Genomic DNA, 27,970 nt, shown 5'->3' with positions numbered 1-27,970 from the left:
GCCACGAAAACCAACAACCCTGAGTCCTCTGAGTAACAAACATGAGTAAAATGGCATTAAAAAACAAAACAGAAAAAAAAACCCAACCAGGGTAATCTTTGCTGCAAAACCAGATACAACGGTGTGTGTGTGTGTGTGTGTGTGTGTATGTGTTAGTTTTTCTTTAAAGATGCAAATGACTGCCTTTATGGTCAAGAGAAACAGACCTCGGTGCTTTCCTGTTGGCACAAATTTGTTCCTGACTGGCCCCTTTGTGCCATTCATCCCCAGGGCGAGCAGGGAGCCAAGGCACAGCCCGTGCAGAATAACCCTGTGAACACAAGAGCTCTGTTGTCAGAACAACATTAGTATGAGCCGACGCGCTCCGTGGTAGCCAGAGCTCCGAGCGGAGCGGGCTGGAGGTACGCACAGGCCATGGGCCATCTCTGAGACGTGCCGACAGGAGGAAACAGGAGCCCGGTGGCACAGAACGGAGGGGCGGTGAGAAGGGGGGCTGGGCTGACCACCTTCTGCTTTGGAGAAGAACTCATCTTCTGAAAATAATCCTGACTTTGTATAACACTTTTAAGGAGCAAGCTTGCTGCTTTCATGATGATAACTGATGAAACTGCTTGGTGGGAGGGAGGAGATGAGCATCATTACCTTTTCTAGTAAGACAGCCCTGTTAAGGGAACTCCTTCCCATTGGGAAAACTTTGCTGCTCTGGAACACCCAACCCCGTGTGTGAGAGCAGCCCTGATACCCAGGCAGCGCAGGGGCGGAGGGGAGCAGAGGACGGCTGTCGGGATGGACGGCTGTCGGGACCTTCACCACTGCAACACGTTGGCCCCTGCTCTGAACCGACCACAGCCCCATCGGCATCCGGGGCGCCCGGGCACCCACGCCAACATGGTCCCACTCCGCAGGCTTTCGTCCCAGAGTCTTCTCTTTTGGGCTGTCAGCAAATATGACACACAGATACAAACCAGCAAGGACTGCTTTTGGCAGCTTACATTAAAAGAAAGATGAGGTAAAATGGATTGAACTAAAATAAGGAATGAGGTGACAGAAGGGGCTTTGTCTGATGAAAGGATTTCAAACTGGGATGTCTGACAGCCTTTGTTAATCATCATCTACAAACAGGAAAAAGCTTTCATTTGGTTCACACCACTATTTTGTTCCTACTTTTGCCTAAAAATTCACCTGAAGATTTCTGTGAACGGGGCTATGAGCTCGTACAGATGGAAAGGGAACACGCTTCACCCCAAGGTCCAGCTGCCCTCCTTGCGGCCACGCTGCACAGCCATGTCCAAATGGGTCTGGGGACACACTCCTGCTGTGGGGTCCTCACCTCTGTTTGCATCCTTAGGAGAACCAGGGTATCGCTGGACGTCTCTGTATTAGAAACCAGATTGCAGAAATTAACTCTGTTGAAAACCTTTGCTCTCCAGAAGAGGAGGACTTCTGTGTAACAGAAAGCTTACGGCGCAACCCAGAAGTATTTTTGGAGCAATAATAGTATCTGCTATCAGAGTTAATTCTGTCTGTCTTTGGCTAACTTACTTAGCCTGAAGGAAACCAGATAAGAGGAGTTTTGTTTTGAACGTGTCTCCACCCAGAGCTAAGGGAAACCTTTCTGCTGACGGACGGCTCCTGCCCACGTACCGACCGGCACCCACCAGTGCTCCCCAAGGCTGCACGTGAAGGACGTGGTACACAGGGTCCAGCTTTGCCACAAGTTTTCATACGGTTCAAGCCACCGGTCTCTTCTGACCCGTTGCTGAGCTTCAGCCCTAGCCCTCCGGGTCACATCCAGGTGTAACCTGGAAAAGGCTGGATTCATCACCCTCCAGGCAAAGGGAGCGAACCTCACTCTTCTTGCTTATCCTAAAGGGCTGGTCTTTGAGTTAAACTTTACAATATAAAAACTTGCAAAGTGCATTTCTAAAACTCACACATTCAATAAAACCCCCTTATACGAATTAGCCCAAACCTTACAGTATGCTCATACTGCAAAAAAGATCTTTTTCCACTTGTTTTGAAGTGGGCAAAGCCTGGTAAATGCTCCTAATTGCTTGTTGTGGTCCTTATATTTTGTGCTGGCTTATACCACATTTTAGTTATATTTTCATGTGAGCGCTTTTATATTACGATGACAGTAATTATGGCTTAATGGAAGGTGCCTTTTTCGTGGGTTTGGGAGAGCACAACATCATACACATGTGTTTCCAAACAAATGATGCTGGCTGTTACCCCCAGCGTTTCTATGCAGACCTGATGCCTCTCTATCACCACGCACCATCTGCACAAGGAATGGCGAGCACAGGAGATGGTGAGACCAGATGATACAAATGGAGGATTTCAAGGATTTTCCAGGCCTGGTCCTGGTGCTGATCTGCCCCCCGGACAGGGAGATCTGCCCCGGTAGCCATCCTAGTCCCATCACTAACTCTCTGAAACAGCAATGTCATTTTTCATCCCCAACCTATTCAAGAGGATCGCCGTCTGCCCTGCCACCCTCTGAAGGAGGGATAGCTGCCTCCACTGTGGCACTGGCAGAAGTGCTCTAAGCTAGTTCTCTGATTCTTCTAATTAATATTTCCGTAATAAGATTTTCACTAGTGAGAGAATTCACATTAAAAGGCTTTTCTTGTCCAATATTCCTTCTCATTTTTCTTCCTTGTCTGTTATTAACATCTGTTGAACAAAACTGACAACAACAGGGGATCCATTACTGTCATTCCAGGGGCGCACCATCAGTCCAGATGCTTCACAGGGTAAAACCAAAAATATTCCTCTCATGTTCGAAAGGGAGGGAGTCAAACACTAAGTAGATACCCTTTATCACTAAAAACATTATTTTTTTATGGAAACTATGTGAGATCTGGTTATTCAACTTATTAGTACGTTTTGTACTTTCCCCCTTTGGGCGTCTCTCTTTATTTGTTTTTCTGTTGTTTATAGTCAAACCATATTATCTCATTGCATCACTCAGTCATCGCGTTAGCTGGCACCAGTCCAGCTTTATTCAGCAAGCATATTAATCTTGACAATGCACCTGGGGTTTCACTCATTCTTCCTTTGGCTTTTAATAGACATGTCCCCATGCACTCAATTTATTACCTTGTTTATATCAAAGAGTGAACTGAAGAGCTGTGCACCCGAGTAAATCACCTCAATTATCAAACTCGGCTACTTGACCAAAGGTTTTAAAACACTGTAAAGTTATACTTAAACCTCCACACTCAACGACATGAAGAGATCTTAGTTAGCAGCCCATAACACATACCTACCCCAGAGAGGCAATGTGCTTGTATGAGTTTATGTGCTTTTTTGGTTAGCAATCCTTTAAAAGTTCTTTGAGTAAGCAGCTGTTCCAGGTAAGGAAGAATAAAGCAGTGTGAGTAACGTAACAGAGGAAAGATGTGCTCAAGCTAAGAACCCCCCATCCGTGGTTGACTGTTCAAATACTGGCACCCCAGGAACCGTAGCTCCTGGCTTTCAGTGTCCCAAGTTAAGGCGGATTTGACTAGAATATAGAAGTACTTCAGACATCGGAAAAATAAATAACAAGGCAAGTAGTTTATCACAGATGTGTTAGCAAAAATGAACAAAACAAGGTATGTAATGACTGAGAGAAAGATAAGCAATCCTGACAAGCCCAGCCTGATACTTTCTGTACTTCTCCAATGCCTTATGAGTCTCTTGGTTCTGAGAATTCAACCAGAAATCTAAAAATCATTAGCTTTATTCTAAGTTTTTTTCCCTGGTATTTCCATTTCTAGTCCAATTAGCAACACCTCAACAACAATTTCTCTCTCCTGGCATTTCAAATCCTTACAGGAAGGCTGTCTGCTTTTCAGCAGGAGATGTAGCTCTGATGTGAGCAGAAGCCTGAACACCCAGGGATGCTGCAGAGTGAGGTCTGGCTGGAGTCAGGCATCGCTGACACCAGAGAGCATCCATGCTCATCGAAATCACGAGGGAGACGCCGAACTTAATTCATATAGAGCCAGGTGCCCCTGGAAACAGAAGATCAAACCAGTGGGCAAGCTCAGAATTAATGCGGTTATTAATGAGTATTGGAGCAAGAAGCTGCCTGAATAGATGAATATGCTGAGAAAATCTGAACTATTGCAATGACAAACAGCAGCAGAGGTTACAGGCTACCGAGGGTGTCAGCAACCAACAGAACCATTTGCTGTGTACTTAGGACACCTCCAGAAACACCCTCTTCTGCTTTCTGTCAATGTTTAGACTCACTGGGCATCGCCTCCTCCTTCTGTTAACACTGAGAGCCCAGCTGTGGAACTGAAACAGCCATGTTTACCGGTGCCTTCTCTGAATAAGCAGCAAGCTTTCTTTCCCATACATATTTGCATTTCTACAAAATTTTCTGTTTGGGTGGGCACAAGTTGATTTTCCTCACTTCTCTGCAGGGTAACGTACCTCCTCCCAAAGTTTCCCTGTGTTGAGACAGTGAAGCCGATCAAGACACCATTATCCCACCAGACACAACAGTTGCACCAGGAGAGATGCTAACTGTTTTAACATCATTCCCTGATCTGCTGTAATTTGTACAGGGGGACAGGGTGAGGGTTGCAGAGTTATGACTACTCTCATTTAAGACCACGATTACCTTAACGGACCACTTTCAAAAGGCTCTTTCTCAGTCCCGGCTGTTTGTTAATGATCACTTCATCATCGTCATCTCAGGCAACCTATCCAAGCTGGCAAATATTTGGGTTGATAACTACGAAGTAAATTCAAGATTTTGCATCTCCTGCTCCGGCGAGGGTGCTGAGACTGACACCAGTGCAAGCTGATTTTCTCATTTTGCATTTGCAGACGAGCTGTTGTCTTTATCCCAACCGAAAGGCACCGCTGCCCAGGCCCTGCACTCGGAGAGCACCCACCGCCCCTGCGCACGCTTAACCCCCCCGCAGCCCAGTTAAAGGCTTTCCTGAATTTTAGACCAGGCTCTGATTCAAAGCAGGCTGCAGAGGGAAAAAGAGTCTTTCTGACATGTTCTGAGCAATTTTACTGTTGCTTTTTTCCTCTCCCATTCAGCGGAGGAATTGTTCCACTTCACTCCAAAGGGATGTCATTAATTCAGGTGTCTGTGCTATAAATGTGTATTTTGCTGATATGTTGTGTGTCATTCACAGCAAAGTCTCTCCTATCTCACAGTTCTGCAGCACAACAACTATCACAGTTTGGAGCCAATGCACCATTGAGGAAAATAATTATCCAAAAAGTAATTAAATTAATTGACCAGGGAAGTGATTCTGTGAGGCTGTGGGGATAATTAAAACTAACACATGTTTTGATGCATTTATAGCATAAATGCTCAGGGCCACAACGTTAACTGGCCTTTTCAGCTCCATCCTTCACCCAGTGCAGCCATCCTGGCAGCTGCCTCCCTGCCCACCGGTGCAAACTGGAGTAATAAATATGTATAATGCACTTTGTTCTTAATGATATTCATGTGAATGGGACCCACATTCTTGAGGCTCAAGAGGAACACGACTGAGATTTGTAATATCATAAAGGCAAAAGAGAAGGTCGACGCAGAACTGTTATTCACCAAATCCCTTAAAAATAGAACTCATTGAAGCTAGCAGGGAGGATGTTGAAACGGATAAAAGGAAAGGTTCATGAATTGTCTGGTTTTCGTTCAGTTTTCAGAGCAGGTAGTGAACTGGAAACTGCTGCCAGGGGAGGCTGTGAAGCTAAAGCACAAAAAGGGGAATTAGGTGGATTCATGGACAACAGGTCTGTAAACAGATACTAATAGCAGCAGGCAGGGATGTGCCCCTGACACCTGGGGATTACGGGAAAGAAAGAATTTTCTACCTCATCTACTTCTGGCCCTGGGTCCGCGGTGTCCCCTTGCTCTGCTCTGCATGGGGAGACCCGGGGCAGCCCTGGTGGTCCTGTGCCATGGGCTGCCACATGCCGGAGATGTCCCACTGCTCCTGGATGCCCCCCGGCGAGGTGGCCCTGGGGGGACAGCTGTGCCCCCCGGCTCCGGGGAGGGCCAAAGCCGCATGCTCAGAGGGCCACAGAGATGCCACGACCTGCTGAAAGCCAGTTTGCTTGTACGTATTTGAAAAATACCTTGAAAGAACAAACATCATCTGAGCAGGAGACAGATGGGTGGACAGTCTTAATTAACTGTTTCTTCTGGCATATTTTTAATTATTTGGTTGATATTTCTGCAGTCCATTACAAACTTCATTAAATTTACTTGCCTCACAGGCATTTCTACCTCTTACAATCGGCCTCATTCCTGTCAAAGATAAATTGCTTAATGGGATAAGTTGATCCTACAACAAATGGAGCTTGCTTTGAACTTGTGTTGCGAAGCACTACAACGCTACGCACCAGGCAGAAGGTTTCTCTGTTGTTTATCTTTGTAGTGATATGGCATGAAATAAAAACAGGTGCCACTTTGCTACCTGAGCTGCATTCATCAGACTGTACAGAGATTAAAAAATACTAGTCAAGTCAAATGAACAAAACAAACTAAACTAGAACGCTTAATAAAAGACTTTCAGTTCTTTGATGTCTGTATTTAGTATTGATGTGTTGCAGCTACCCAGACATTTTCCAAACTTAGTACTTTCCGCTAGAACAAAGCAAGCTCCACTGTTTAATTGTTTTAAACCACCTCTTGATGGTTTACCAGATCCTTTAATTCATATTTTTGAGAAACAGCTGACAATAGTTTCCACGTTCTATACCTATCGCGACGTTACAGCCTCCTAACATCTCTCTGCTTCCATCACCCCTCCTCCAAATGATGAAGATGCCCCGGTACAGGGCAATACCTCATCACCCTCATGGAGCCAGAAGGTGCCTCAGGGCAGCTCCCAGTCCCACTGGTTTATGACGCTGCCCTGTGTCTTGGTAAGTTGCTTTTCATTATGTGAATCATGCCACTGAAATCAGACCGATGGGACTCTTTAGTATTATGTCATGGTTGGAGAAACCAGAATCTATTCTATAATTACAGTAACTATAATGCTTTAATGTTGATGTGGGTGTAATCTCTTAATTAACACATACTTTAAAAAGCGCTTAATGCTTATGACAAAAAGCACTGAAACTTAATGCACTAACTCAATAACAGCATAACCTACTTTCTTCCAAATAAGAAAGCAGGGAATTATTAGACATCAATGCATCATTCGCTAATGAGTTGTAATTCTGTAGTAATTTACCTACTGGTTGATGAGAAATGAGAGATTTCCAAAATATGTTAGAGTGTGGTTCCAGAAAACTAGTTCAACATCAGGAAAAAAGAAGTTATTAAATTTTTCTCCATAGTGCACCTGGAATAATTAATTAGTTGGCAGGCCGCAAAGCATCCATTGCAGGGCTCAGGCAAACCGGGATTGCACGCGGAGGCGAGGGGCAGAGCCAGCCGTGTGCGTGTGCTCCCCGAAGCGGGCATTGTGCTGTGTCCACATGCTGCCCTTCCCTTGGGTCTCAAAAGCTATGACCCTAGAAATCTGTTCCCTGTAACTCCCAGTTATTAACAGAATTGTTGCTGTTACTCTGGCCTTTTTAAAAATAAACACTATGAATCTACTGTAACATCAGAAAGGCTTAGGGAATTTTCTCTGCAAAATCCACGATGGAAAGGTATTATTTTTTAATGAAAAGACATGGTTCAGATGGCACTGCCTCCCTCTTATTGCTGTAACAGTTGCAATCATGTATTTCACGTTCTCCTAATGCATACTCATGAGTTATTTCTGGAAAGACATAGCATATTTACTAATAACAGAGAAAAAAAAATCACAAAAATCTGATTTCCTCAAGAGATAAGCCCCTGGGCTTAGGGCTGGTCGCTGTGGACAGAGCAACGCACCAGCCTTGCAGCGAGGATCCCTCCTCCCGGACCCACGCTGCAGCGCCCGCGCAGGGCATGCACCCTGGCTGGTCCGACAATTAACACCTCCAAGGGATGGAAGTGCCAACGGACGCTCAGGAAAGCAGCGTGATGTGTTCAAAGACCCTGAAATTACTTTGAAACCTGAAGGTCCATTTTCAGAAGTGACATTATAAAACGCCAGCAGAGCCGCTCCTGCTCCAGGGGAGAGCCCCGGCTACTTCTTCTGGTTTAGCCAGCGGAAGAACATACTGTATCAGCCCTATGGACAGTCGATGTGCATATACAGCACGATTTCTAAAATATGTACTTAAATTCTCAAGGTTCATAGCTTTCAGAAGAAAGCTCTGACTTCTTTACCGCCTGCTACAGATGTTTCCACAGCAGTAACACAGTGCTGGTGCTGCTCAGACTCCTAAAGCATTTCCAGGTTTAGATAGGAGGGTATTTATGCAAATTCTATGTACTCGTCTCATATGTGTCTAAGTATGGGCTATGGCTCAAAAGCCCTATCAACACCACCCTTATTTAATAAAAAAACCCACCACCCAACTTATTTTCCAATAAAGTGTGAAACATCTGCTTAAAAACCACCACCCAACTTATTTTCCAATAAAGTGTGAAACATCTGCTGGAGATATTTGAGGGACTGTAGAACTACAGATGCAGAATGTCAAAAGGATCTACGCAGTAACTGAAACACCTACTTCAAAATACAGATTTCAAGCAGGTCAGACTATATGCATGTTTTTCTGCTTGTTATTTGCTACTTTTAATACACTTCCTTGTCATCCCAGCTTACGCTGAAGCACAGATCGCTATTTCCAGGGGGTTTGAAGCACTGGTGGTGCACTGGGAGAGAACTCCCTGGTGCTGCCAGGGTTTCAGGTGCTCCTCTTGTACGTCACGCGATGGTTTGAACGTTCACTGCTTTATGTTTCAGCGTCTAATTTTAGATCCCTTGAACCACACCGGGTTTCTGTCTTTGGGAAAGGACTGTCATCACATTAAAATACTGCACATTATATTGAGTCTGTCATAACTCAGAAACATATATCAAGGAGAAGTGTCAAAATGTTAATTTCAGGAATAAGATTAGTAATTTGTCTATTATATGTCCCCTTTTTGTTTTGCCAATTGCTATAGACTCAGCTTCATCTCTCACTTTTGAAGGGAACTGATGTTTGACTTTTTTCAAGATCTGCCTTATTATATTCTCTGCAAAGCAAATCTAAGTTTTGCGATTGCATATTTTCTGTCAAATATTTCTCCTTTAACATGGCAAATTAATTCCACATCTTCCCTGCTTTTGAAACTGCCTTGAAAATTGTGTGTTTCCTATGAGCTCAGTTGTGACAAAATGTTAAATGAAAGTAACAGAAAATATCTTCAACACAAATGAATTAAACTAAATCTTAAAGCAGCTTGCTTGAGCGAGAAGGCACAGACGTTCTCCCCACTGCCTTCTTTCAAACACTTCAGAAAACACAGTTATGGGGACATGCTGGAGGACACAGTTTTCTTAAAAGAAAAAGGGGTGTGGGGGGAAAAGCCAAAGCAAGCCAGGATGGAGCTCTGTGTACATCAAGCTACAAACTGCCCTGAGAGCAATGAAGAAGCCTGTGCTGCTGGAGCTCTTCTTAATGATACCATAAACGCAGACGCCGCTGCTGGCAGCACAGAGGTGTTGGTGCAGCGAGAGCCCTGTCCAGGACGTCCCACCCAGACCCCAGCTGAGCCCCTCGTCTGGCTGCTTCCAGCCCGACAGGGCTCATCTGCATTTGTCCACCTCTTACACTCCCAAACATCTTTGGAGGTGGAAATGCAAGCAGCATTAAGACTGTCAGCTTGAGAGAAATGGCAAAAAGCAATTAAAGATTAGAATAAACAAACAGGAGGCAACTGAAAGAGCTGAATATGAAAAACAACTTACTGCTTTAACTGCAGCAAAGTTAAGCACCTGCCCTATTCTTGATGTTTTGCTTTTTTCCCTAGAGCATTTTCCCATGAAACGCTGTAATCCCAACAGTCCATGACACAGAAGAGCCAGGGCTACCAAGAGGAGGAATCAGGCAAATCAGCGTCTCATGAGTAAGAAGTGGGATGCTGAGAGGTCTTGGGGTAGAAAGAGCAGCAGAAAAGCAAAGATGACATTCCTCACAGTTAGTGGAAGTGTTTTACTCTGCCGAAACTTGAAATAACCAAGAAGAAAGAGCTTACATAAAAGGATTCAGAATAGCTGCAACATCAGGAGAAAAAGTAGTGCAAGAGACATGTGTTATTGTTGCCCGAGACTGTGAAGTATTTTTGTCCATGCACCCAGAGCTAAGCACCTACTTCCATACATTAAAACCTAGATGAGACGTACCCGCATGAAGGAGCTAATGATCTTTCCACACCACTTGCTTCATTTGTCACCACAGCAGCGGGGGAAAAGTCCCACAAAAACCCCCAAACACACAAGACCCTTCCTCTAAATCTCAGCTTCTCTACTGGCTTGGCATGCTCCTGCCTGGTGTAAGCCGAAGGGATAACTGGGCTTTGTCTCAGCTCAGACTCCAGTTTTGTGTCCGATACGTCAATTTCTTGCAAGGGACATTTATGCCAAAGAACAAACGCTGACAACTGCAAGCATCGGCGCTGGGAACAGTGCCGTGCCGATCACAGTGAGCTCCCGACAGCCCCCAAGCCACCAGCGGAAACCCCTCCAGGTGCCGGCCCCATTCCACCCAGCCGGGGGCCGTGCCCCCCGGTCAGCCCCCGGGCTGCCAGCACCGCAGCAGCAGGCGGGGAAGATGGCACAAGCATTTTAAGCAGGCTGCAAAATCATCCGCGGCCCATCTACCTAAGACTCTCTACCCCCTTCCCTCCATTTTTCATCATCTCCCTGCTCCAGTTTTCCCTGCAGAGCCCAGCTTTGTTCCAGGAAAGGCAACACCAAGCTTGCTGCTCAGCAGCAAAAGCACCAGGTTAGATCAGGAAGATTTCATTATTTTTTAATACTACGCCTCCCACCTGCCCCTTGGCAAATGGGCACCCAGGGTTGTGCATGCCAAGGACGTGCCCTGGGAAGGAATGGGAGGGGATGGGAAGGTGGTCCTTCAGCCCCTCCTGGCAGCGGGGACGTGTGGTTCATCACCAGGATGGTGAGAAGGACCACGCTGCCTTTCCCCAGGGACGCTTTTCCCGTGGGAGTTTGGGAGCTCACACTGAGCCCCCTCTCCTTTTCCAGGAGGAATAAACTGCAGAGGGGAGAGCTGAGCCCTGCAGGGCTCCCAGCTGCCGACAGAGGCTCACCGTTTTATGCATCACCAGCAGTAATAAAGTGAGCGTGCAGGCCAAATTATTTCCTCACTTACATCTGTGCAACCCCATTACCCTTTAGTGCAGTCACACAGGCATAACCAAGGGCATAATGTGAAGGCGGCGCACCCGAACAAAGAATTGCTGCTGCTGCCTCGTCCTTAGCTGTGCCGCTCCGTCAAGTGCATCTTTAATGCAAAGCTCTGGCAAACTGATAGCCAACAGAGGAGAGACATAGGCAAGCTGCTGAGACAATAAAATTCAGCGCTGAATTAAAAAAAAAAACCCACACCGTAGTTTCAGCTCAGGATTTGAAGTAGAAACAATCACGCTAATTGAGAAAACGTGTCCCAGGAAGGAGGCAGCTCTTCCACCTGCTCCCCAGGCAAAGCCTTCTGGAGGCACCACAGTTGCCACACAACAGTTGGACTCCCTCACAAGAAATTTCATAGAAAAGTACATAATCTTATAATCATTGCCTCTGTAAACAAGTCATAACATCTCGATTACAGTGAGGGTCCCCTGTGCTCTGGTAGTCTGTATATAATATTGCTAATTTAGAAAACAGAAGAGATTCTCTGAAGTTCAGAGACTTGCCCACCTCCCTCCAAGGAGAATCTAAATGGAGTTTTCTGCACTACCCATCTGTTCATTTTTAGACAACATGTATACTTTTTTCAAGATTAGACTGTTTTCCTCATCTTGATACAGATCTGTAGAGCTTTTGTAAGAACAATCCGGGACACGGACTCAAGCTGTAGTGAAAGATCCCCTGCACTGACAGAGCAGCCCTGGTTATTGCACAAGTATTTGAATAAGAAAGAAAAAAAAAGCAGACCAAAAATACCCATATTCCTTTTCGCAACTATGAGAATTATGGGCAACTCGTATGAGATTATCAAGGACATCAAGAAAACCCATTTTCCTTTAGGTACAGAAGGGGGTAAGCCTTAACACTGCCGCTCATTTGTTGGGGTAGCGGCTGCTGGCTCATTCCCACGTGCAGGGACCCAGGAAATCAGGGAATGCTACATCCCGGGGGGGAGCACCCCCTGCCTGGGAAGGGCCCGCGCGCCACAGGGGAGATCAGGTCAGCTCCTGTTAGCTGGAACAGATGCTTGTGGCAGATTTCATGTGGCCCTTTTTGGTTTAGGAAAAGGATTCGTAATCTCTTCAATAAATGAATAGCAGCATCCTGGAGTAATTGCCTTTGTAAAGGGATGGATAGAAAAGGAAAAAAAGAGCAACTTGTTTCCCAAGTCTGGCAAGTGTAACTGTTGGGAGCAGATTTCAAGGAGAGAACAGAAACAACCCATTTGGGTGCTTTCAGCTTACTGCCATAAAGCAATTAGTGATCATTTTTTCATTTATTCACCTTCCAATGAAACAGGTCTGTGAACTTTTCTGCCACGGGCAACGTTCATAACAAATGGAAAAGAAAGCGACTGCAGGGCAGGGCAATAAGCGGCACCAGCCCTTGCCCTGCCCGGGCGCTGCGGAGCCCCACGCTGCAAGCTGCCCTCTGTGATTGTGCAGCACGTTGCAGCCACAGCAGGGAGCAAAGCTGCTCCGCGGCTGCCTGTGCCTGCCTTCAGCGAGGGAAAGATGCACGCTTGAAACACCAGGCAAGAAACTGCATCCTCGTAACCATCACCGAGATGGTCCCAGAAAGAAGGAAATACAAACTGGGAGGCTTATTTCATCCCGTTGGGTGGGATATGAAGACTTCTTTCAAGGGGAAGAATACGTGTACGTATAGCAATTGTAAAGCTCCCGGCAGCACCAGACATCCTGAGAAAGAGCCGCTGCAGTCACGTCAGGGACCCCGCTTCTCCCTTTCCACCCCGTTTTCAGAGATCCAAGTATAAGCAGCTGGTGACAATTCCAACCACAGCAAAAACTTCCATCTGAAAGATGGCAGGATTTGATTCTGAAAACTTCCCTGTCTCCTCCTGTCCTTTTTCCCCCAGAACAAGTATTTGAAAGCTGTGAAGCCCAAATTCAAAAGCAAGAGTCACCAAAGAGACTTTAAACAGGAATAATGAATAAACAACTTCTTTAACCTCAAGCTCATCCAGCACCTAGACACAACATGTCATTTTTCAAGCCCAAAATTTCAGACTCTGGGTACTGTACTTTCATCTTCCACCATGACAGCTTGAGCTTCTTAGAGCTTCTGCGTCCACGCTTTCTCCACAAGTGCGTAGGAGAACACTTTGATTACCATGTGGCAGGTGAGGGAGGACACGTTTCTCCCCAGGAAAGGAGGCAGGAGCCGCTTTGTGCACACTTAGGGAGCCCCAGGTGAGTGCAAAGCCCCGGGAAGTGCCTCACTCACAAATCCGCACCTGGGAAGCCTCAGCAGATGCACCAGCCACGGGGCAGCCACACAGCTCGCTGACACGCTGCTGCGCTGCAAGAGAGGTGCATCTCGCGGGGAGCTCGGCTCGGTGGTCACCGCTGGGTGCCACGGGCAAGGAGCAGAAGAGCATTAGGAGGTGTGGTGGACTCCTCTGCCAGGGGCACAGGAACAGCGGTGGAGAGGTTCTGCAGCAAGGAAGCAAATGCACTTTAAGTGAAGAGATGCCTTTTTGTGTGCATTAAGGTGGTGCATGAATGCCAAAGCTTTCCCTGTGCCTCCTCCTGTTTCTTCACCTCCAAATCCAAGACTGGATGGGCTAGCTGCTCACTCCCTCTGTCATTCCCTACCCTTCTCCATAGCAGAAAGGAGAAGATAGGAGTTGACAGTACCTAGATTATTTATAAGGATTAACTCCCACAGGGCTCCTCCTGATGCGCAGCAAACACTTGTTATTATGCTACCCCATCCTAGTGAAAACCACTCGATGCTGATGCAGTAATCAGTCGTCCGCAGAACAAAGTCCTTTAAACAAAAAGACAGGAGGAGACCGGCTTGAAGCCCTAGCAGGCTCGAGCATATGAACAGCAAGGTAGCTCATGGTTCGGTTTCATTCCCCTGTGGCTCTCATTTCCTTTCCAGGTCCCATTCTAATAGACTAACAAGAGCAGAAGTAGGTGCTTCCTAATAATATTAGACCTCTTTTGGGAACAGACTGTCCCTCTGCACGGAGGATGCACCCAGAGCGTGAGCACATTCAAACAGGGATTTGGGGCTTTTCTATTGACCCTTCTTACAGGTTTTATCAGTATAATACCTTTTAAAGCCAGAGTAGATGTTTTAGCGTAACCATTGTAACCTTTCCAGAGGTTGAGTTAAGCTAAAATCTCGCAGCTGCAGGAAACACTGGGCACCTTATGTGAGTCATCCCATCAGCGGGCAGCCCCAGGCTGCCAATCCAAACACATTTTAAAAGCTAATCAGGGCCAAATGAGGTGGATAATTTGGTGGATATTCCCTGGACACTTCCTAACTCCTTGCTGCTTTTCACAAGGAATCGGGGTGTAAAGGGCAATGCGTTGGCTCAGCTGGTGTCATTGCTGGGCAGATCCCATGTATGGCAACGTTTGACCTTAGCTGCCAATTAGAGGCAGCCAAATGGCCCCTCAGCCGGGCTTTTCACAGCTGCGATAGTCGCTGGCCGGCACGTGGCTGTGCTAGACGTCGCCCTCCCGCCTGCTCCGGGCACGCAGAGTCCCCAGGCACTGGGGTCCTCGCCACAGCCACGTCAGGGGTACGGGACCGACATCATCAGCAGTTGAAAATTCGTGACCTGGGGCTCATGGGGTGATGCAACAGTTTGCATCATTCTGGTTTGCATCGTTATGGTTCGGACGCACTGAAATCTCTGGAAACAAGGTATTGCGCTTTGCTACTGAGAGAAAAACCAGCTTTTCTTTCCAGAAATCAGCTCAACTTCCCTACCAGGGAGAGAAAAGAACTGTGCAGCTGTGCTCTCCCAGCTTGGGGAAGAAAATTCCATCAGGCCTGGCCTCACAGCACAGCATAAGCAAAGGGTTAGGATCATCTGCAAAGATCACAGCAGGGAGAGAACTTTACAGCACCCCGCAAATTGCAAGAAACACCATTAATGCTAAAACAATAACCCTCTGCACATACACACCCACACAATCCTGCCCAGCACTGTGCCACCGGGGGCTCAGCAGCTTCTGCATTCAGTCAGTGTAGGAGGGCTGAAGAAAGGGAAGCATGTTCTTTCCCGATGAAGAGAAAAACTCCAGCAGCCAAAGGAAAGACGTGAGCGCAGGCTGGTGAGCCCCACAGAGCACGGAGCAAGGGGCGCTATGCAGGCAATGGATCAGGCACCATTTCCAGCTACTGATCTGTTCCACGCTCTGGCTAATTACCACTATTTCACCTTGAATTTTAAGTTCCATTTAATTCAGTCTAAATTCCAGTGCAGATCTTTGAAAAGAAAGCAAGCAGGAGGCTGGGGACCCAGGGGAAGCGTGGCTAGGCACTGTGCAGGAGCAAACTTTTGCTCCTGGCTGGCTCGGCAGAGACGGGGCTCCCAAAGCAAAATGCACCCTCCCGAAACATCTCTGCCTTGGTACCCGCAGCCCTTGTTCCCATAAGGCCCATCTCAACTGCAACGGTGAAACTGAGCTAGTAGGTGTTGGAGCAAGGTACCGACAGACAGAGCTCACGCCGGGTGTGCCGGCTCAGTGCAAGGACCAGCACATCTCCACCGCAGCCCACTTCGGCCCAGCTCCCGTTCCGCTCACCATTACAGCAGGAGATTGTCTGCCAAAAGCACATTTAGCACCGTGACTAATCTCTTCCCCTGATGGCTCTCAGCCCCACAAGGGAGTATCTCCAGGGGAGCGTTTCATCTTGTTACAGGCTTTTCTATGGAATAGATATGTGTGAAACCAAAGTAAAAATCTGAGCCATGGGTGCCTCATGAGCCAGGCAGCCTCGCTGTCTGTTAGGTGCTTGCATGGTTTGCTCTTCACTTGTGATTTCTTCTGCATTAGTAAGTCCAGTCCTGAGAAACACTACTTATCTAAATTATATTTTGGGCTTTATTTTCCCTGCTGTAGAAGGGTAAAAACCCAAAAGCATGCACAATGCTTAATATTTTCCCAAACTTTTATGTAAGAGCATCCAAGCAGACAATAAATGCCACAAATAATTCTTGTACTTCCAGAGAAAATCAATGTCCTTATCAACAGCAAGTGGTAGCTGCAGTTATGAATATTTAACTTACAATGTTTCTGTGAGGTTAGAAATGCCTTGCATACCCCCAGCCCAGCCCTGTAATAAACCCTATGGTCTTAGGGGATATTTTTTAATAAAAAGAAATAAAAAACATTAAAGCTAAGTCATTAAGAGCTGGAAGTAGTCATGAATGCCCATTGCAATCTGTGCAACCCATCAGTATAACATATCCGTAAGTTAGGGCCACTTCCTAATGTATTTCAAATTTATTTCTTTTTGTATGATAAAACCATAAAATGTTCTTTGCATTGCTAAATAAACAGCAAAGCAGTTCACTTTAGGATGATATCAGTACTCAAAAACTAAACCAAAGAATAAGCCAAAACCAAGGGCAGACCCATCTGTGCACGTTAAGTGCCGTTGTTATTGCCATAGCACATCCAGAAGAGCGAGGCACCGTGATTTTCCCGGATTTGGCATTACTGGATGCTGGAGGTGATGTAGGTATTCTCCAGGAGCACCAAACCCAAGACATCTGGCCAAATGTTTTGGCCAAAAGCCTTTGCTTTCTCTCTTTTGCCTTCTGGCCTTCAGTCTACATGGTTTAAGTTCTCTGAATCTTTTTTTTTTTTTTTTTTTTTAAGCATAACAAAGACTAAATATGTGATTAGAAGAGCCAAGCCAAGCCAGCCCAAGCCCTACATGGCTATGTGGCTCCTGGAGCGAAGGCACAAAGCCCCCCCAGCGCCCGAACCCCTGCTCATTCAGGCACTGCGCTCTTGGGAGCTTTCACTCTGTTCTTTTCTACTGGGCAGCCTGCTGGAAGTTTTCATTAGCTTTTTTTCCAATTAGATATTCTAGAACTGCCTGGCTGCTGGTGTTCCTCTCATCTCTCTACCTTGCCAGCTAAACCGTACAAGTTTACAGACAAACATTGAAAATAAACCAATGACAGCAACAACACATCCGATCACGCCTCCCCCAGGCTCAGAAAACTGTTTACAGCTCGTTCTAATGCAGTTCCGAAATGAAGGTTCCTGGCTTTATTTCCCCAAAATCTTTTAGAATCCTCTCAAATTTATAAAGTTATTAAAAATATTAAAGTTTGTCCTCTAGGAAATTATAGTAATTTGTAGCTACATCCAAATTTAAAAAAACAAGCCTAAGTGTATTTTTTCTTAGAAGATTACATCCTGAAAAATCTTCCCAAGAAGCTCCAGCAACAGAATGTTGGTATTGTGGGGATGAAGCCCAGGAGCCGGGGTGCATTCTGCTGCCAGGTTTGCAGGTGATGCGCCCCGTGGTCCAGCAGCGCTGCAGGAGGGGCAGAGCTGCGCTGCTCGGCGATGCACGCCAGCAACACGTATGCGCGTTGATAAACCTCTGTGCAGCTGAGCCCAAGGGCTGCGGGACCCAGCCCTGCAAACTTGTTGAGGTCCTGGGGTGAAAATACTTGATTGAGCTATTTTTGATGTTCTTCAGATGAGATCCTGGACTTTTTAAATAGGTGATACGATTTCTGGACGGATACTGACATTTTCAGTGGAGATCTCCCAAAGCCCTGCCCTTTGCTGGGTAGGAAGGGATGTGAATTATGGAAGTTGAATAAATACTCAATGTTAAAGCTTCCCTTAACTAAATGACTTGTATGCATAAATAATGTGGGGAGCTGTCAATAAAATCATCCACAAATTCTGTCAAATAGAAGAGTAATTATGGCTTCTGCTTGTTAGTAATAAAATGATACATTAGCTGAGCTTACACAAAACACAAACACCTTCTGATTTCATTGAAGATTAATGCTTATGTGCCAAATTACCAGACTCAACTTAATTGCTCTTTTTTTTCTTTGTTAAATGATAAGCAGCAGTGGTTCTGGTGACCTTGGATTTACATAGACCTTCAGTCACAGGAAAATCATCTGCTTTTATTTCCCACTCGGTAGCTTCTCTGGGGGCCGCAGCATCCCATGTCCCCTTCTGAGCTGGAGCTGCCCTGCAGAGCCCAGCTCTGGGGTTCATGCCCAACAGGATACACCCGAACCCACGGTCCCACAGAACTGTTTTTGCCTCTATGTGACAACCTAAACCTCCCGTTTTTATTTCTGTGAAGACGACATAGCTCCTTTTCTTTCCCCGTTTGTGTTTTGCCACAATACATTTGCAGAAGAAAAAATAATCACCCAGCTACTTCCCATCTCTATGGCAACGTCGCGCTCTGGCTCCAATTGATAAATACTTCACAAAACCCTCTTACTGCAGGTTAGTTGTTGCAAAAATTATACACTATCACTCACAAATAATTCCATAATATTTAACATGTTCTCTGGGTGAAGAGTAATGGCCTGATTTTAGCCCTCGTACATGTGAGCTCCCTTCATTTTGCCCGTGGTTTTCAGACAGCAGGGAAGTGCAGACACAGCTTAATCCATTTCTGCGTCCAAGCAGTGCATTTGCAGGTTTCTGCTCGATATCTCAGTAACTAAACGGCTTCACACGAGAACGCAGGACGGTGAGAGCATGAGATCCCACCTACAACCATTTGCAGACGGCCACTTAGAGAAAGCTGCTGTTGCACATCTGCCCGTTACCTGCTCCTCCCACCCCAACCCTTGCTCCATAAACCCACCTCTGCCAGTAAAGAGAGAAAAGAAATACAGGAATGTCCTCGCTCATCTCCCAAGGATAAAACCTGGGAAGGACTGAGCAGAGAAACCAGGGGAGAAGGGAAGGTTTCCACATTTGTGTTCTCCTTCACAAGCAAGGAAAGGGGCAGAACTGCCTTGCCCAGATGCCCTGGGTGTCCCTGGCCAAAGCTGCTGGCCTTCCTCCTCCTCCTTGTTGGCTCTTCTTCAGTGGAATCTGATTCTTTTAACTTCAGGCACACCGAGCCAGCAGGAGCTGTTGTCCCTGCTGGAAGGGCCCTCCAGGCAAAGTTCAAATGACCAATTAGTGTCCCTATGTACTTCTAAGCTGCTCTCCCAGTTTGCAAAGGCTGAGTCAGTAACCTTTAAAAATGCAAAGCTTATGGTGGGATGCTCGCAACCGCATCCTCAACACCACTGCCTGGTGGTGGGAAGGTGTTGCTGGGGTTCAACTGTCTCATTCTCTCTTATGCCACCGGTATTTCAGGACCTCCCCAGCACACAAACCAGGTCCTGACCTGGGCTGACCCGGCCAGATCCAGGCGCAGGGAGCACCCCGGCACATAACACTCCTTCGGACCAAGACTCCTGCTTGTTGCTGGTCCCTACGAGCCAGCGTGGCCTGGGTGCTTCAGCGGCCACATCAGCCCCTGCCTGTCACAGCCCTGGTAAAACGTCTCAGGAAGAACGTGGGATATTTGTGGACACTGAGCTTGGGATGCCTTTCGGGATGCCCAGGAGGTAACAGGCAACAAGCACTTGCTTCTGCAGCGACAAATGCCGTCAGACCACAGCGTTCAGCAAAGCGTTAGATCTGGATCTGAAGGCGTCCAGAGAAGGGAGTAGCTGGCCAGATTTTCCCAGTAGCTAATGAACCTCAAAGTTCAAAATTTCTACCTTGCTAATTGGATTTTTCTGGCTTCAGCTTAAAGCTACTGGGTCTTTTTGTACCCTTCTCTGAAGAAAGAGCCTTTCAGTACCTGGAGCTTCCTCCCTGTGAAGGTACTTATCCCACTGAAATTAAGTTACAAGCTTCTTTTTGATAAGATAAACAGACTGAGCTCCTTAAGTCTATCACTGTAAAATATTCTCTCCAGTGCTTAATCATTCTTTATTAATCTTTTCAGCTCAGTGACATGGCAGCAGAAAAGTAAAAAAAAAATAAAATAAAATAAAATCACCCTCAGGAAATAAGCAGAGAAAAAGAAAAAGCCCCACTACAGGAGATAAAGGGATATGCTTTCCGAGGGAGAGAATAGTCCAGGATTTCACAAAAGACACTGAAGTTGTTATACAACTGTAGTACAAAATTACTCCAAAGACTCACTGAGGTGCAGCACTGCTACCCCGCACGGGGAAGGGCGAAGCGAGCCGAGGGAAGCTGCCTAACGCCAGTCTGTGATAAAGGTACATCTTCTGTATTTCTTAAAGCGCCTGACACGCGGAGTTGGAGTCAGGCTGATAAGGTGGGTTGTCCTTTCAGTCAAGGATGTCAACACAGATTTCAACACATTCTTACAAAAACCCTTACAGATGCACATCAGACAGCGGAGGAAAAGGCAGATCTCTATCACAGCGCTTGTGGAACTGCATCAGGGACCACTTCAAAGATGAGTTTATAATAAACATAAACTAGGTTTAAATCAGGTGCTGCGAACCCGATAGCCGGGGCTTCTATACATGATATTTACTGGTTTACAGGTTTATTTGCAGTTGCAAGTCACCGAGCACTCCCAGGATAAACCAGACCCCTGAGATGACACCGAGATTTCCAGCCCTCACACACAGCTCATCCCCCTCCTCGGAACTGCCATGCCCGGCAGAGGGGCACCGTGCCCCCCGCGCACCCGCCAAGATGGGCACCGCCAAGCCAGAGCACCCCAGGAGGCCCCGGGGCACAGAGGGCAGCTCAGCACCCATCCCTGGGGCACAGAGGGCAGCAGCCTCGGCGTGCCGTAGGGGTGTCCCACCAGCTGAAACGTGATGGATTCATTTTGGTCCAAAAAGGTCACTGGTTTTGAACTTCTCATCACAAACTGGCACCCAATAGTTTCTCTGAGAGTGAAAATCGGGGCTGGTTCCACAGACAGAGACGTCTGTGGGACTGTGCAGATGCTGGATTAGGCCCACAGGGCGCATTGCGAGCTGAAGGCACTCCTTCACCTTCCCCTTGTTACCGGAGCCCTAGCCCACACAGAGAACTGCAAAATGCCCGGTCACCCCACACTCCCCCCATTTACACCTTCATTCCTGCTCGTTACCACACAGCAATCGTTGCTCTGCTATGACAGCGAGAATTAATGCTCTTTTTTGCGTATTTTCAGTTCAGTATAGAAATGATACTGGTCATCTTTTGTTATCTTCTAAAACTCCTTGCTCCTGACTTTAACAGCTGGCTATAGTTAACACTTGCAAATCTCATCTCGTTTTTAAAAAATGGTTCCGTTAAAGATGACACTGACAGTGTCATTTGTTATATTACTGACCCTTTCACTTTATTCACTTATAATTTAATTGTCAGTTAAATTTGATCAAATATGTCTGAAGTGAAGCCATTTGCACTAAAAATAATACATCTTCCCCCTTTTATTCCCTGTATTGTGGCAGGTGTTGCTTGGTAATTCAATCAGTGCCTGCCGAAAGCTGCTGTTTAATTAATAAGAAAATGGCTAACCATGTAAGTGAAAAAAACCAGGCATGGATGAAAACCCCTGATGAGAAACGATGGATTCTTGTTAAAATTCGGACATTCTCATTTACACTTTCGCTGGATTAAGAAGAACCAGGCCGTGGTGGAGATGACAGCGGTCGCAGAGGCACTGGGACTTGTGCTCCTGACACCTACGGACCAGCAGTGGCCACCGGCACAGGCTGCCGAGGCTCCCCTTACCCCAGCTCCTCCCCACAGAACGCTTGTGGCTGCAAAATGGTGATTAATGTTGCATTCATTTGGAAACGCAGCGTTTATAAAACAAAGAGAAATTCACTTGTAAACTCTCCGGCCTCGGCAGCCCATGTTGTCACAGACTTGGGAAAAATCCCACGCTGCCAGGGGGATGTTCTGAGAATGGCTGATGCTTCACAGCCTATGAATTGAAGAAACATATCCGAGTGATGAACTGGATATTTTTCCTGATTAGTATATTGTAATTAATCCTCTAAAGAATCCTTGCTTAGGAACTTTATTAAATCCCATTAAGACTAATGAATTGTTGTTGTTTCCTAATTATATAGTTGTTTCTAGTCTAATGAACTGTATATTAATAGACTTATAGAACAGACATTTTACTTTTAGGATGGAAATACTTTAAATAAGAGATATATATTCTTGCTAATAGCATCAGCTGTCAGCTACAGTCTCTTTTAATGAATCTATTGGAAAACACTGTCCTTTTGGATACAGATTTTCCTTATTTTGTTAGCTAAGGCAAACAACAAGCCAAAATGAAACACACTCTGATGTTTTATGTAAAGCAGATATTTTTGCTCCTGTTAATGCAATTTCTCATTACAAAACAAGATCACCAGGTCTCTACAACTGGCTGAATGTTTCTGACTCAAGCCATACCATAGAGGAAAAGCAGTACAGTGCAGGATGGCTGCCCCACTAGAGTTTTTTCCTTCACAAAATAAATCAACAACATGGCTGGTTTCCCAGCTGAAAAACCCATTTCAAAGGAGGTGCACGTGGTGACAACATCCACTTTCCCACCCCAAGACTTGGGGCCCACCAGCAACACACAAGCTGGAGGCAAACCCTCGTCGAGACACACACAGCACCAGCAGCGAGATAACTGCGATGAGCATCGCTGAAAAACGAGGCCGTACACAGCTTTCAGTGCCACGCTGAGGGACTAAAAAGCCCCAAGCGTTCTTTAGGTCAGTTTTGGTCACTAGCCTACAGCAGGCGAGATGCACACACCACTCAGTACACGTTTATTTTATTGTCCTCACTAAAAAACGCATCTCCAAGATACTTTGCAACCACTCAGTAGTTCTGCTGAATTTTCTCCTGCAGGAGCGAACTTGCTTTAAGGCTGGCATCTAACGCAAATAGTCCCGGGGCACTTCTGTGCCAGTTTGCCCCCAGAGCTCTTCAGCCCACGCAGATGACAGCATTACATGGGGGGCTGTGCTTCATTAATTCCCTTTCAGCCTCCCACGCGCACACGTCCTCCCACGAGCGACCCCAGGAGCCGCCTCCGTTACCTGAACCAGCTGAAGCCGTCTGCGAGCGGAGCTGCTGCCGCACCTTGCAGAGGAGCTGGGAGCTTTGAAGCCCTACCGCAGGGTCAAAGTTGGCGTCCAGGGCTGGAATAAAGGACAAAGCGGTCAGAAATCCTGTCCTCGTCCTGGCCTTCTACGTCTGCTCCCTGATGAGCTGCCCTAGCACAGAGCCCCGGGAGCGCTCGGAGCTGGCAGCTGGCAGCAGCTGGCACGGTCAGCCCTACAGCTGGTTTTATCCAAAGAAGTAAACACAGTTTCTCTGCAAGTATCTCCTGAACTTTTCCTGAGGATATTTTGTAGGGCAAAATAGACATACTCTTAAAATAGGAGCTGCTTAAAAAGTAAGAATTGCTACTGCCTAAAAAAAAAAAAAAAGGTCATCATCTTGAATGCTAATAACATATAATCTTCAACACAGTGCAGCCACACCACAGATTAATTTCAGTACAGAGATTATGCTAATATACAAAAAAAGTTGTGATATTGAGTTAGATCAAAGATTTTTCATTTTAGTCACTGTCTTTGGCACCAGTCAGTAATGCCTGTTTCAAAGTAAAGTCAAAGGCCCCTATAATGCACTGAGTTAACAGTAATTATTACAGGGAAAGGCATAAAGTTTAGACCAGTGTCACTTGATCTGGATCTGACATCAGTTGCTTAAAGTAACGAGTATTTGATGAGGAATGACAAACTCCTCGTAAGGCCAGTGATGCTTCTTGCAAAGACTTGGAGCTTTTTTCCTTCCTAACCCGGGGACATAACTAGGCAGCAGGTCCTCACTTCACTGACGCGATACGAGCCACTGCAGTCGAGTCTAGAGTCAAGCTAATGCTTTTTATTTTTTATTTACACTACACTGAAGTTTAACCCCACTGAGATAACAGTTCAGGAGGCGGCGCAGGGCACGTTCCCGTGCTGTCGGAGGAAGCTGAAGCTTTCAGCATCCTTCTGCCACATCTAACTGGTGTTTACTCAAAAAGCTGTGAACCGTTCAAGCCTTCTGTACTCTGCCTAGGAGATGCAATCAAATGGGAAGGAAATCGCTTCCAGAAGCAAGCCATTATGGGTGTAAGACATAAAACTAGCAAAGGCTTTTAGGAGTGCTGCTCCAGCTGCCCTGGGATCCCCAGCCACTCAAGGACACCTAGCCGGGGACACGCTGGTGGGCTGCGCATCCTGGCCAGCCCACAGCAAAGCACCACGCTGCTGCAGCCCGGCCGAGCCCACAGCTCGTCAGCCATCGAATGCGACACCTCCCAGCCTCACCGCTGGCTCCAGGCTGCGCAGAGCTGCTCCCCCCGGCAGAAGGCCGGCAGCCCCCCCGTCACTGCCACCACTTGTCCTACCCTGCCTGCCCCGACAGCCCTGGCACGCTCAACAGCTCTGGCCGTTAGGGTAACTCTCTGGGGAGGGCACCACAGACTGTACTGCCAGGTACTGTATTTATGACCACCTGTTCCCTGCAGCAGAGCTGGGCACTCGGGGGGATGGGGAGAGGCTCTGGAAAGGGAGGGTGAACAGCAGCGCCTTCCCCACCGCCTAGCAGGCTGGCACCCAGCCACCCCCCCCCATACACATGGCAGAAACTCCCTTTCTACTCACTTTCCATAAGAGATGGATACGCTTAGCCTGAACAAGCACGTTATGGACAGAAACATTAAGCTTTATAGGTACACTATAGCTGAACGAATTAAGCTCGATAGTCTCTTGGGAGGCTGATATCCAACCAGACCCATACATCATCTCTTGCACTTTAACCACCTCCTCTCCCAGCAAAAAAAGCCCAGAGATTTTCCTCCTATTTCTAGAGCCTCCCAAAGGCACAGTAGCTCTTTCCCTTAACCTACTGTCATTGGGAAGGGAAAGCCAACCCTGTTATCCAGGTACCCCAGCCATAACTTCCAGTCAATTCTCTGCAGGTCCCCAGGGCAGCTGGGGGCTGGCAGCGACCCCTGCACTGCTGGCACAGACCCTGCCCCAGCCCCCCCAGTGGCCCAGCTCACTTTCTATTCAAGCCTACTTTGAATTAAAACTAACACCTCCCCACAAACTTTTACTATCAGGGAAACAAACACTTGAAGGATGCATTACTCATCTTTTAAGAATGGAAAGAAAAATTCAAGAAGACTCTTCTCATTAAAGAAAAAATGTGACAGTACCTTTAAAGACCCTGGAGAGAGAAGCCCACCCACACTCCTCGGGACCCAGGGTTACAGGGAACACCTGCTGCTTCTGTGGGTGACTGGTAAAGAGCGGCTGGGAGGGGGCAAGTGCCAAAGCACCCACAGGTGAGCCCCTGCCCCCCTGGGGGAGAGCCTGCTGCCCCCTGGAACACTGCGCAGGGGTGGCGGGTACCCTCTGCCCCCCAGAAGGCTGCGCAGGGGTGGTGGGTACCCAAGCACTCAGCTGCAGCGTTGCCTTCCCAGGGGCCAGCCTGCAGCAGGGGTGCGCAGCACTGCCCGCGCCTGTGCTGGGGAAGCATTCGCCTCTTCCCCATCTCCCAAAGTCAAAAACTTTCAATCAGACTTGCTTAAAATAAAGAGAAGAGAAATGTCAACTGTGGGAGAACCTTAACAAATTACAGAACAATCACTTAGCTCTTGACAATATTGGTTAACGACACTGAACACAAACTCTGGCTAATTAAAAATGAGCCGCTCTGCTCAGGCTCAGCTTGGCTCCAAACAAACTTCGGGTATTTTGAATAACACCAGTCCTAGTACAAAGAATGCAAATGGCTACCTGTACAGGGACGGGACACATGCAGATTTCTGCGTTTGCCAATTCTCAAGGCATTGCTGGGGATTAAATAAAATGTTTTGTCGCAAAGTCACAGCACGGGTAGGTGTTATTACATTGCTTCTACAGTAGCAGAAGCAACATTTCAAGGCTGAGTGGGAGACAGTGAAGAAACACACAAAAGACCTAATTCTTTGCTGCTCCCTCACATGTGCGTTTGTTCCTGCCAAGGCAGACTGCTGCCATTTGATATCTTTGCATTTACACCCTCCTCAAGCTTCTCGCCTTGTTTTTTTGCCAATGAAAACAAAGGCAAATTGCAGCCAACATCCCATTGTTACCATTTGGCTCTGGCTGCAAGGACAAAATTTCAATATAATTAGAATAATATATATGTTATAATTTTCCCACATTTTTCTCCTAGGAAAAGCACAAGGAGACTCTTGCTTTCCAGGTCAAGAGCAGATTTTCCCCCAATTTTTCTTTTTGGAAGGCTCTATCAGTATTTGCTTTGCAATATGTAAGTATGTTGCTCCTCTACATTGCTCAGAAGCGTTATGAGTTTTAATTAGCAGGTTTTCAGTCTTTCTGACTCATTATAATAACAGACAAGAAACCACAGTTAAATTAATAAATCAAGTTTCTCTCCTAAATTGCTGTTGGGCAGAACTCAGAATGTTTTTAATATGTCTAATTATGTTTAAGGATCTTGTCAATCACTATATTAATACGCATCTCATGGAGACTTTTGGAATCAACAAAAAGCTCTGGCTGGGCCCAGGGCAAGCATTACATTAGTATTCCCTTCTCCTGAGTGCATGCTTCTGTATGATCAAGTGCTTTTCTATAATGCACACAAAAGCCACTCCAGTCCCGGTCCCGAACACCCTCAGAGAAGCCTTTACCAATGGCAAGGCTGAACCCAGCCCCAAGGCCACCGTGGAGGCACCCCCAGCCTTGCCGAGAGGCTGTGTCCAGCCAGATCCCCCGCCCTCAGCCCACGAGAAACTGGTTTTCCCTTTGGACAAGAGGAAAGAGCTTCCCTGGCCACCCCGGCCACTGCTGCTGCCCTGCTTCCAGCACCGCAGGAACAGCAGGGCAGCATGATCTGGGCAGCTCCTTGTGAGCAACCCACCAGATGAAAAAGCCTCGCTGTATTATCTATCCTGCAGATGACCAAGCAGAAAAATTCGTCATTACTTGACTCTCTGTTTCAAACACTGATTCTAGAGTGGTAATTGCATTTAAGACTTGAGCATCTTGCTACCACTTGCCAAAGAAATCTTGTTTGGAGAAGACAAAGAATCTTTGGGGAATGGAAGGAGTATGAAAGTCATAAACACACAAGCCTTTAAGTGTTTTCTCATTGTTAAAAGTCTGAATATTAAACACGATGGCTTCTCCAAACACTCCTCCATCAGGGACGGGTTTCTAGTCGTGTCAATGGCACCACGGGATATATGCATAAATTAAGATTGGCAGGATTGGGATTTTCACTTAAAATTACTTTTCTGCTGTTAGAACTAATTTAACAACTACAGGATTTTATTTGCAATTTAAAATAGATAGGAAAGAGACATTTTCTCTGCTGACCTCTCCCAGCAGGGAGCTCAGCGGCCCAGCAGCCCGGTGGTGCGGTGCCAGCGCCTGCTGCCGCGCTGGCACCAGGTGCTGACGAGCCCAGACGATGCGTCTTTAATAGACCCTGTGCTGCCAAACTTCAGACCAACCCACAGTTTGGGGTTTTTTTGCCTTTAGCTCTAGCAGAATCACCAAATACAGGCAAAACTGAGCAGTTACTGTGACAACTGTCTATCACGTACTCCACAGCACACACGGCTTCGCACTTTCTGTTCCTGTTTTGCATTATTTACAAAGCACAGCTCCAAACAATTCACTTAATAAGCACGACTAAAATAATAACAACTTTCTCATTTCGAAAATACAACATTTGCCATCCTCTTTACTGACATACATGGGCTAGAACGGGAAGGGGATGAGGACTTGCTTTTCTCCCACTTGTAATCCATCCTGCCTCCAGCAACGGCTGATACCTGGGTGCCCCAGAGAACAGACA

At 46.7% G+C, this 27,970-nt stretch overlaps 1 long non-coding RNA gene across 1 annotated transcript in view; it reads right to left on the bottom strand.

The window, feature by feature from the left end:
* Nucleotides 1–27,970, bottom strand: part of LOC114018078 (uncharacterized) — a 181,550-nt gene that overhangs the window by 75,702 nt on the left and 77,878 nt on the right. The window contains exon 2 of the long non-coding RNA XR_003563496.2: nt 23,137–23,238. This is a non-coding gene — a long non-coding RNA (uncharacterized LOC114018078). The remainder of the gene's footprint in view (nt 1–23,136; nt 23,239–27,970) is intronic.

The sequence above is a fragment of the Falco cherrug genome, chromosome 16 (genome assembly GCF_023634085.1).
Source record: "Falco cherrug isolate bFalChe1 chromosome 16, bFalChe1.pri, whole genome shotgun sequence".
Taxonomy (NCBI): Eukaryota; Metazoa; Chordata; class Aves; order Falconiformes; family Falconidae; genus Falco; species Falco cherrug.
This window is presented reverse-complemented; position numbering and strand designations above follow the sequence as displayed.